Source organism: Silene latifolia, chromosome X (genome assembly GCF_048544455.1).
Source record: "Silene latifolia isolate original U9 population chromosome X, ASM4854445v1, whole genome shotgun sequence".
NCBI classification, from domain to species: Eukaryota; Viridiplantae; Streptophyta; class Magnoliopsida; order Caryophyllales; family Caryophyllaceae; genus Silene; species Silene latifolia.
Genome location: NC_133537.1, coordinates 282400568 through 282410058, shown reverse-complemented (window position 1 = coordinate 282410058; position 9491 = coordinate 282400568).

The following is a 9491-nucleotide window of genomic DNA, read 5'->3' as shown; positions in this document are numbered from 1 at the left end:
TGGACCTTTGTTGGGTATTGTGGGCAAAATGGGAATATTTGCCTTCTGTGACGGTCTTATGTCTGACAAAATAAGTGCCCGTCTGGGCTTGAATTGAGTCAGTTTGCTTTGAGGTGGACCTTATTGGTAGTTTAGGTCGCTTTGAGGCATGATAAAATCACGTTGCCTCATTGTGGCCGCGCTTTGAAATTTTGACCTGTTTGCGCTCAAATTGGCATAGAAATTGCCTTTTCGAGTTGTAGAAAAATACCCCATTGCATCGGGAATGTATTTTGGTTTGTTGGCGGACCTTGTGCGGGCCATGAGGTGCCGTTTTTGTTGTGGTTGTTGTTGTTTTGACTCGTCTTTTGCTTGAAAAGAAGGGCGAGTCGTTTTTTGTGCGTTTTTTGTAAATTGTGTTGTTTGGTTGGGTTTGGGTGGGATTGCCCTTGTTCTGCTTTGCAGGTTTTTTTTGGATTTGTCCATTTTACGCCGTCGTCATGCCGAAATTTAGGCTGACGTTCTTTGATTGCCTTTGGTTGTAGGGGATCGTCTGGGACCCACAGGGTCTGTTGTTGAGGTCTTGGAGGAGGAGGATGATCCGGGAGGAGCATAAGCGACCGGGGAGGCTGTTGGAGCCGAGGTGGTGGTAGAGGATGCTTCCGTAGAGGAGGGGAGGCGGCTGACGTGGCCGAATTATCCTTTTCATTGTGGCTCATAGACAGGATGACTGATGATTGGGGGTCAACACCGGGGTGATGCGCCTCATCATGGTTCTTGGCCTCTTTATCATCCAAAGTCTGCGAGACACTGTCTTCTTTTTTTTCGTGGAGTAGGAGCGAGGTATTACCATCGTGGTAACCACCTCTGCTTCCATTGTTACTCCCTTGTCTCCCGTGTTGCTCCTTTTTATTTTCTGATCGAGAGGATATGGAGTGCTTAGTTCGGTAGGTGGCAGATATCCCCCAATTTGTTGTTTTAGGCCAGTGTCTGTATGATAGATGTCTGTACTAACTCCTGTTTGTATGGTCAGTCGTTTGTATCAAACGTGTGTCGATGTATTTTGCATGAGGCGGTTTGTATATATGTGTTTTTGGATTGTGGTTTATTTTGTGATTTTGGCTTTTTTTGTGTTGTGTTTCGGAGGAGCACTGTCGGCTGTCAATTCCCCTTTTGCTTTGCACTAGTTCCTGCATCGTTAGTGTAGAAAACAAGCAACAGGTAGCACATATGCAAACACGTAAAAAGTATTTCAAAGCGAAATTAATCACGGTGACTCAAAGTTAAAATTGAAATTCGAAATTTGAGATGATATTTTCAAAATTCCGTGACAAGTCGTAACGTTTGGACTTTTCAAAAGGATTTGATTTGAAAATTCGAGCAATTAACTCGTGTCTTGAATTAAATTGCATCGAAATTGTTGAAATTGATTTGTGACTCGAAAAGATTCAAACTCAAACCGCCAGGGGTGAATTTTAGAATAGATTTTTTTTGACTGTATTTGATTTTTGATTTTTGTGAGATCAAGACTCAGATTTATGAGTGCTTGATTTTTTGAGGAAAACGGATGTCGTGTTATCGATTTTCGATTTTATTTTTGCTGGAAAAAGTGCGAAAAAGCGAAAATTTTTCGGAATTTCGATTGATATGGAAATGATCCGTCGCGGATCGGGCCGACTAGCCCTTCCCCCTTTTTTAAAAAAGAAAGAAAAATCCGTATGTTTAAAGCTGCGTCGGATTTCGTAAAATGCGAAAACAAGGAAATGTCATGGACCATCCCGAAGAGGCACGAGCATTCCGGCGGGAGGTTTGAGGTGTCAGGAGAAAACAAAACTTGAAAGGGACAATTCAAGGTGGGAATCATGAGAACAGGCCCAAAGAGGCGCGAGCATTCCGGCGGGAGGTTTGAGGTGTCAGGAGAAAACACAACTTGAAAGGGACAATTCAAGGTGGGAATCCTGAGAACAGGCCCAAAGAGGCGCGAGCTACTTGGCGATAGGAAGCAGCTCTCCCTTTTTCTGAAAAACGCGCTGATTGTTTCGTATAAATAGTGATGTTTGTGCTTCATTGTTTTAGCATCCGAAACACGAAAAACATCTCTAAAAAACCTCTTCTTCTTCCACAAAAATATTTCATAGATGCCTTTGAGAATGCGTTGCGACAATGGTGCCGGGATTTGTCGTCTCCCAAAAAGTATCAACTCATTTGCATGGGAGTTGGTCAATTGTTGGTGCTCCGTCAAGTCAAGGTGCAATCCTCATTTCTCGAAGCATGTTCTCGGTTTTGGGATCCAAAACATCACGTTTTCGTTTTCCCGAAAGGTGAAATTTGTCCTCTTGCCGAAGAAGTTGGAGCCATTTGTGGGTGGCCGGGTTGTGTTCCGGTGCTTCCTCTGACTCGGTTGTGTTATAAGGAAAAATTCCGTTCCATGTTGGGCTTGTCAACAACCCAAGTCAACTTCCCCCTTGCTCCTCATGGTGTGGATATGTTGGCTCTTATCAACATCTTCTCAAACCGATTGGATGCCAATGTTTCGGAGGTGGCTAGGAGAAGGGCTCTTGCCTTTTGCCTTGTCCATGTATACCTCTTTGTTGATGCTTTGAAGAAAGAGGGGCCAAAATGCTATGGTAGCATGACCCTCGTGCATGTGGTTCAGCAAATGGAGCATGATAGGGATCCATCATGGTTGGTGCTTGGCAAGATCATCCAAGCTTTGAACAAGAAGGGCTCTTGTGGAGAAGCTCCCTCGTTCTGATCTCCAAGGATCCTCCAAGTGTGGCTATTAGAGAGGCTAAGGTATGTAGAGCCCCCGGTTGATTCTTCTTCTTCTTATTCTTTCCGTCACCTTACTATGCGGAAGAAGTTGTACTCGGATAGTTTTGCTTCCACCGAGGCCTATTGGGCCGCAAGATTGGCGGAGGAGGGTGGTCCTCATATCCGTTGGGTGGTGCCATGGTGGCACTTGAGGTCCTTCACGGGGTTTCCCGCTTCGGGTGCTAGTCCTCGTTCTTTGATGGTGGTGGGTTTGAAGTTTGCTTCCTTCATTTATCCCGAAAGGCTCATGAGGCAAGTGGGGCGTCAACAAAAGGTGCCCGCTTAAGATACCCTTGTCCAAGAGAATGTTTTCCGGAACTCCGAGCTTGTGGAGGTCTTCGAAAGATGGTGGGCCACTCGGCCGCTTTGGGAGGTACCAAACCCCGTTGCCATGACATGGGTGACTCCCGCTTATGTCAAGTGGTCAAGAGCTTTATCCTTGGAGGAGAGGTCCAAATCCCATAAGGACGAGGGTGTTGACTTGAAATATGGAGAGGTTGGCAAGGCCAACCATGCCTTCTTTGAGGATTATGTTGATGAAGTTAGCCCGGATGTGATGAGGCCACTAAAGAGGAGAAGCTCGGGTCCCAAAAATGTAGTGGGCCGTGCATGAGCTCGTTTTGGGCCGAACATGGGGTCTTGCAATAGACCGGAGGCCGTCGCCTTTGTAGATCTGTTGAGGATCCGTTCTGAGGAGGAAGTCCATGCTAGGCGGGCCAACAGGAAGAACAAGGGGAAGATGTACCCCGAGGGAAAAGGCAAGGGTAGAATGGAAGAATGAAGATCTCCATTACCCACTTTATTATTATGTTGTATTAGCGTTGTGAGTTTTTATTCTGTTTTGTACTAGCTATGTTTTGTGTGTTTTGTGCTAGTTTTACTATGTGAGGTGTTTTAGTCGACACCTTAGCTTTGACAAGTTGTAGACTCGTCGAGCTTTATTTGTTGTTGAAATTGTAATCCCTCCCATTATTAATTAAATAAGAGGATTGCTCGTGTCAAAATTGTGAATGCTTGTTTCTTCCATCCATTTTGTAAAAGCAATTCGGTTTGAATCGTCCTAAACATTTACACTTGGGAAAGTGAGAATTTTGTAGGAAGGGAGAAAGGCTTCTTTTTTGTATTTTGTGGGGTAAAGGGAATGTTCTTTCCTTTCTTCTTTTTTTTGATAGGGATGTTTTTTTTATTATGGGGATGTTTTTTTTATTTTTTATTATGGGGATGTTTTTTTTTGATTATGGGGATGGTTGTGTCCTTCTTGTGTAAGAAAGGACTGCCTACGTATCCACCTGAAGAGGTGAAATCAAACCATGATCGTAGTTCAAAATGTTTTGTAAATTTGATTGGGTTTTGTGGTTGTATCCCTCATGTATAAGAGGGACTGCCTACGTATCCACCTGAAGAGGTGAAATCAAACCATGCTCGTAGTTTAGGGGTGTTTTGTTTTAGTGAAAATGGATGTTGCCTTTGACAGATCAAAAGACATTCAAAACGGGTAAGGTGCCGCAACTTAGACTCGATAAAACATGCAATTTCAAATCAGAATGCGTTGAGGAACTTGACTTGAAAAGGGTTAAGGTGGTTGGTAGTTGTAAAACTAGGGTTAGGTCGTTGGTTGCTACGGTTCAAGGGTAGTATTTCTTGAGTTGGTCTAGGTTGGTCGGGTTTGTAAATTCCTCTCCGTCTAGGTCACTCAGTCTCACTGCACCCCCCGAAACTATTTTCTTGACCAGGTATGGCCCGACCCAGTTGGGTTTGAATTTTCCCCTCGGATCGACGGGTAGTGGTGCTCGAACCGACTTGAGGACCAAGTCGCCCTCCTGGATGTTCTTGGGTTTAACCTTTTTGTTGAATGCCCGTTGTATACGTCGTTGGTATAGCTGGACATTGTGCAAGGCATTGAGCCGCCACTCGTCTAGAAGAGTGAGTTGTTCGTACCTTCGACGGGTCCATTCCGCCTCAAGGATTTGACTCTCCGGTAGGATGCATAGAGAAGGGACCTCTAACTCTACCGGTTGAACCGCCTCCATACCGTATGCTAGGTAGAAGAGTGTGGTGCCTGTTGGTGGTCGAATGAAGGTTCGGTATCCCCAGAGTGCGAATGGGAGTTTGCTCGGCCAATCGCGGTATTTGTCTTGCATTTATTTGATAATGGTGACAAGAGTTTGTTAGCTGCCTCCACCGCTCCGTTGGTTTGAGGACGGTAGGGGGATGATCGATGTCGTTTGATCTTGTATTTGTCCCGCAAGGTTTGAGCTTCCGCTCGGAAGTGAGAGCCTTGATCGCTGATGATTTCATGGGGTACCCCATATCGGCAGATGATGTTGTTCTGGATGAACTTGGCCACTTGTTTAGCGGTCAAGACCGCGTATGACTGTGCTTCCACCCATTTGGTGAAATAGTCGATGGCGACGACGATGAAGCAATGCCCCTTGGTGCCTATCAGGTTGACTTTCCCGATGATGTCGATGCCCCAGGTTGAGAAAGGCCATGGTGATGTCATGGTGTATAAAAGGGATGGTGGTATGTGTTGTATGTTGGCGAAGATTTGGCAATTGTGGCAGTGTTTGACGTAGTTATGGAAATCGGCTTCCATGGTGGTCCAATAGTAGCCTAGCCGCATGATCTTTGGGGTAAGCATCATTGCGCTCATATGAGGGCCACATTCTCCATCGTGGACCTCTCCCATGACTTTTTTTGGCTTTGTGATGGTCGATGCAAAGGAGGAGAATCCCTTGGGGTGTTCTTTTGTATAGTTGGTCTTGGTTCATCACGAATTGTGACGCAAGAAAACGGATGGCTCTTTGTCCTCTTGGATCAGAGTTAGGAGGGAATTCGTTTTTGGTTTTGTAGTTGAGGATGGCTTGGTACCAGGGTTCGACATGGCTTTCCTTGTCGTTGTTGATGGCACAGCTGTGAGCTGGCTAGCTCCTTCTCTCGACACATAGGGGCATTGATGTCATGTCGTCAGGTATATTGACGAGCGCGACAAGTTTTGTCAGGGCATCAGCAAATTGATTTTCCTCTCGCGGCAGGTGGAAGTAGTCGACTTGGTTGAAGAACACGGCCTCTTGATTGATTTTCGCTCGGTCGGTGTCGGCACAAAGGATGTCCTCGTCAGGAAGTGACCATGTGTCGGTCGTTGGATCCTCGTTGACGGGATTTTCTGCTAGGAAATCGGCGACTGCCCTTCCCTTAATAACCTTGAGGGGTACAAACATGAGGTCAAATTCGGACAGCATGAGTGTCCACCTAGACAGCCTTCCGTTTAGTACTGGTTTTTCGAAGATGTACTTGACCGGGTCCATCTTGGAGTGGATGTGGACCGTGTAGTTGAGCATGTAATGTCGCAGCTTCTTTGTTGACCATACTAGGGCAAGGCATGTCTTTTCCAGTTGGGTGTACCTTATCTCGTACTCAATGAACTTTTAGCTGATGTAGTAGATGGCTCATTCTTCACCCTCGACTGTTTGTGCTAGCATTGCTCCCATGGCTGTGTCGGTGACAGTTAGGTATAAGGATAAAGGAATCTCTTGTTGAGGTGGCATGAGGACAGGAGGTTTGATAGGATCTCCTTTATCCTGTCGAAGGCCTTTTGGCAGTCGTCATCCCAATCGGTGTGATCGGAGGCGCGACGTTTCTTGAATATTGGTTCACAAATCATGGTGATCTTGGCTATGAAGCGGCTGATGTATTGAACCTGACCGAGAAATCCCCGAATCTCCTTCTCGTTCTTAGGCCGTGGCATTTGTTGAAGGGCTTTGATTTTGGATGGATCAATCTCAATGCCTCTTTTGCACACGACATGTCCCAAGAGTTTTCCGGAGGGCGTTGATGTGGCCGTCCCGTTCTTTTGATTTGACAATCATGTCATCGACGTATACCTCTACTTCCTTGTGCATCATATCATGTAGGAGAGTGCTAGCAGTTCTTTGATAGGTAGCCCCGGCATTGATGAGGCCGAAGGGCATGAGCGTGTAGCAATATGTACCCCAATGTGTAGTGAATGTAGTCTTGTGCATGTCTTCCTCAGCCATTTTGACCTGGTTGTACCCAGCATACCCGTCCATGAATGATAGGATGGCATGCTCGGCGGTGTTCTCCACCAGAATTTCAACATGTGGCAAAGGGAAGTCGTCCTTTGGACTCGCCTTATTCAGATCCCTGAAGTTGACGCAAACTTGAATTCTCCCGTCTTTCTTCGGTACGGGAACAATGTTGGCCACCCAGTCGGAGTACTCAGATACTTTGACGAATCCAGCCTTAAACTGGTTATCCACTTCTTCTTTGATTTTCAGGGCCCATTCAGGACGCATCCGGCGCAACTTTTGCTTCATGGGTTTAGCTCCGGGCTTAATGGGTATCCGGTGCTCGGCAATCTCCCTGTCAATCCCAGGCATATCTCTGTAGGACCAGGCGAATACGTCCTGTCGAAGGCCTTTTGGCAGTCGTCATCCCAATCGGTGTGATCGGAGGCGCGACGTTTCTTGAATATTGGTTCACAAATCATGGTGATCTTGGCTATGAAGCGGCTGATGTATTGAACCTGACCGAGAAATCCCCGAATCTCCTTCTCGTTCTTAGGCCGTGGCATTTGTTGAAGGGCTTTGATTTTGGTTGGATCAATCTCAATGCCTCTTTTGCAGATGACATGTCCCAAGAGTTTTCCGGAGGGCGTTGATGTGGCCGTCCCGTTCTTTTGATTTGACGATCATGTCATCGACGTATACCTCTACTTCCTTGTGCATCATATCATGTAGGAGAGTGCTAGGAGTTCTTTGATAGGTAGCCCCGGCATTGATGAGGCCGAAGGGCATGAGCGTGTAGCAATATGTACCCCAATGTGTAGTGAATGTAGTCTTGTGCATGTCTTCCTCAGCCATTTTGATCTGGTTGTACCCAGCATACCCGTCCATGAATGATAGGAGGGCATGCTCGGCGGTGTTCTCCACCAGAATTTCAACATGTGGCAAAGGGAAGTCGTCCTTTGGACTCGCCTTATTCGATCCCCCGAAGTCGACGCAAACTTGAATTCTCCCGTCTTTCTTCTGATGCACGGAACAATGTTGGCCACCCAGTCGGAGTACTCAGATACTTTGACGAACCCAGCCTTGAACTGGTTATCCACTTCTTCTTTGATATTCAGGGCCCATTCAGGACGCATCCGGCGCAACGTTTGCTTCATGGGTTTAGCTCCGGGCTTAATGGGTATCCGGTGCTCGGCAATCTCCCTGTCAATCCCAGGCATATCTCTGTAGGACCAGGCGAATACGTCCCGTCGAAGGCCTTTTGCGATCGTCATCCCAATCGGTGTGATCGGAGGCGCGACGTTTCTTGAATATTGGTTCACAAATCATGGTGATCTTGGCTATGAAGCGGTGATGTATTGAACTCCGACCGAGAAATCCCGAATCTCCTTCTCGTTCTTAGGCCGTGGCATTTGTTGAAGGGCTTTGATTTTGGTTGGATCAATCTCAATGCCTCTTTTGCAGACGACATGTCCCAAGAGTTTTCCGGAGGGCGTTGATGTGGCCGTCCCGTTCTTTTGATTTGACGATCATGTCATCGACGTATACCTCTACTTCCTTGTGCATCATATCATGTAGGAGAGTGCTAGGAGTTCTTTGATAGGTAGCCCCGGCATTGATGAGGCCGAAGGGCATGAGCGTGTAGCAATATGTACCCCAATGTGTAGTGAATGTAGTCTTGTGCATGTCTTCCTCAGCCATTTTGATCTGGTTGTACCCAGCATACCCGTCCATGAATGATAGGAGGGCATGCTCGGCGGTGTTCTCCACCAGAATTTCAACATGTGGCAAAGGGAAGTCGTCCTTTGGACTCGCCTTATTCAGATCCCTGAAGTCGACGCAAACTTGAATTCTCCCGTCTTTCTTCTGATGACGGAACAATGTTGGCCACCCAAATCGAGTACTCAGATACTTTGACGAACCCAGCCTTGAACTGGTTATCCACTTCTTCTTTGATATTCAGGGCCCATTCAGGACGCATCCGGCGCAACGTTTGCTTCATGGGTTTAGCTCCGGGCTTAATGGGTATCCGGTGCTCGGCAATCTCCCTGTCAATCCCAGGCATATCTCTGTAGGACCAGGCGAATACGTCCTGTCGAAGGCCTTTTGGCAGTCGTCATCCCAATCGGTGTGATCGGAGGCGCGACGTTTCTTGAATATTGGTTCACAAATCATGGTGATCTTGGCTATGAAGCGGCTGATGTATTGAACCTGACCGAGAAATCCCCGAATCTCCTTCTCGTTCTTAGGCCGTGGCATTTGTTGAAGGGCTTTGATTTTGGTTGGATCAATCTCAATGCCTCTTTTGCGATTTACATGTCCCAAGAGTTTTCCGGAGGGCGTTGATGTGGCCGTCCCGTTCTTTTGATTTGACGATCATGTCATCGACGTATACCTCTACTTCCTTGTGCATCATATCATGTAGGAGAGTGCTAGGAGTTCTTTGATAGGTAGCCCCGGCATTGATGAGGCCGAAGGGCATGAGCGTGTAGCAATATGTACCCCAATGTGTAGTGAATGTAGTCTTGTGCATGTCTTCCTCAGCCATTTTGATCTGGTTGTACCCAGCATACCCGTCCATGAATGATAGGAGGGCATGCTCGGCGGTGTTCTCCACCAGAATTTCAACATGTGGCAAAGGGAAGTCGTCCTTTGGACTCGCCTTATTCA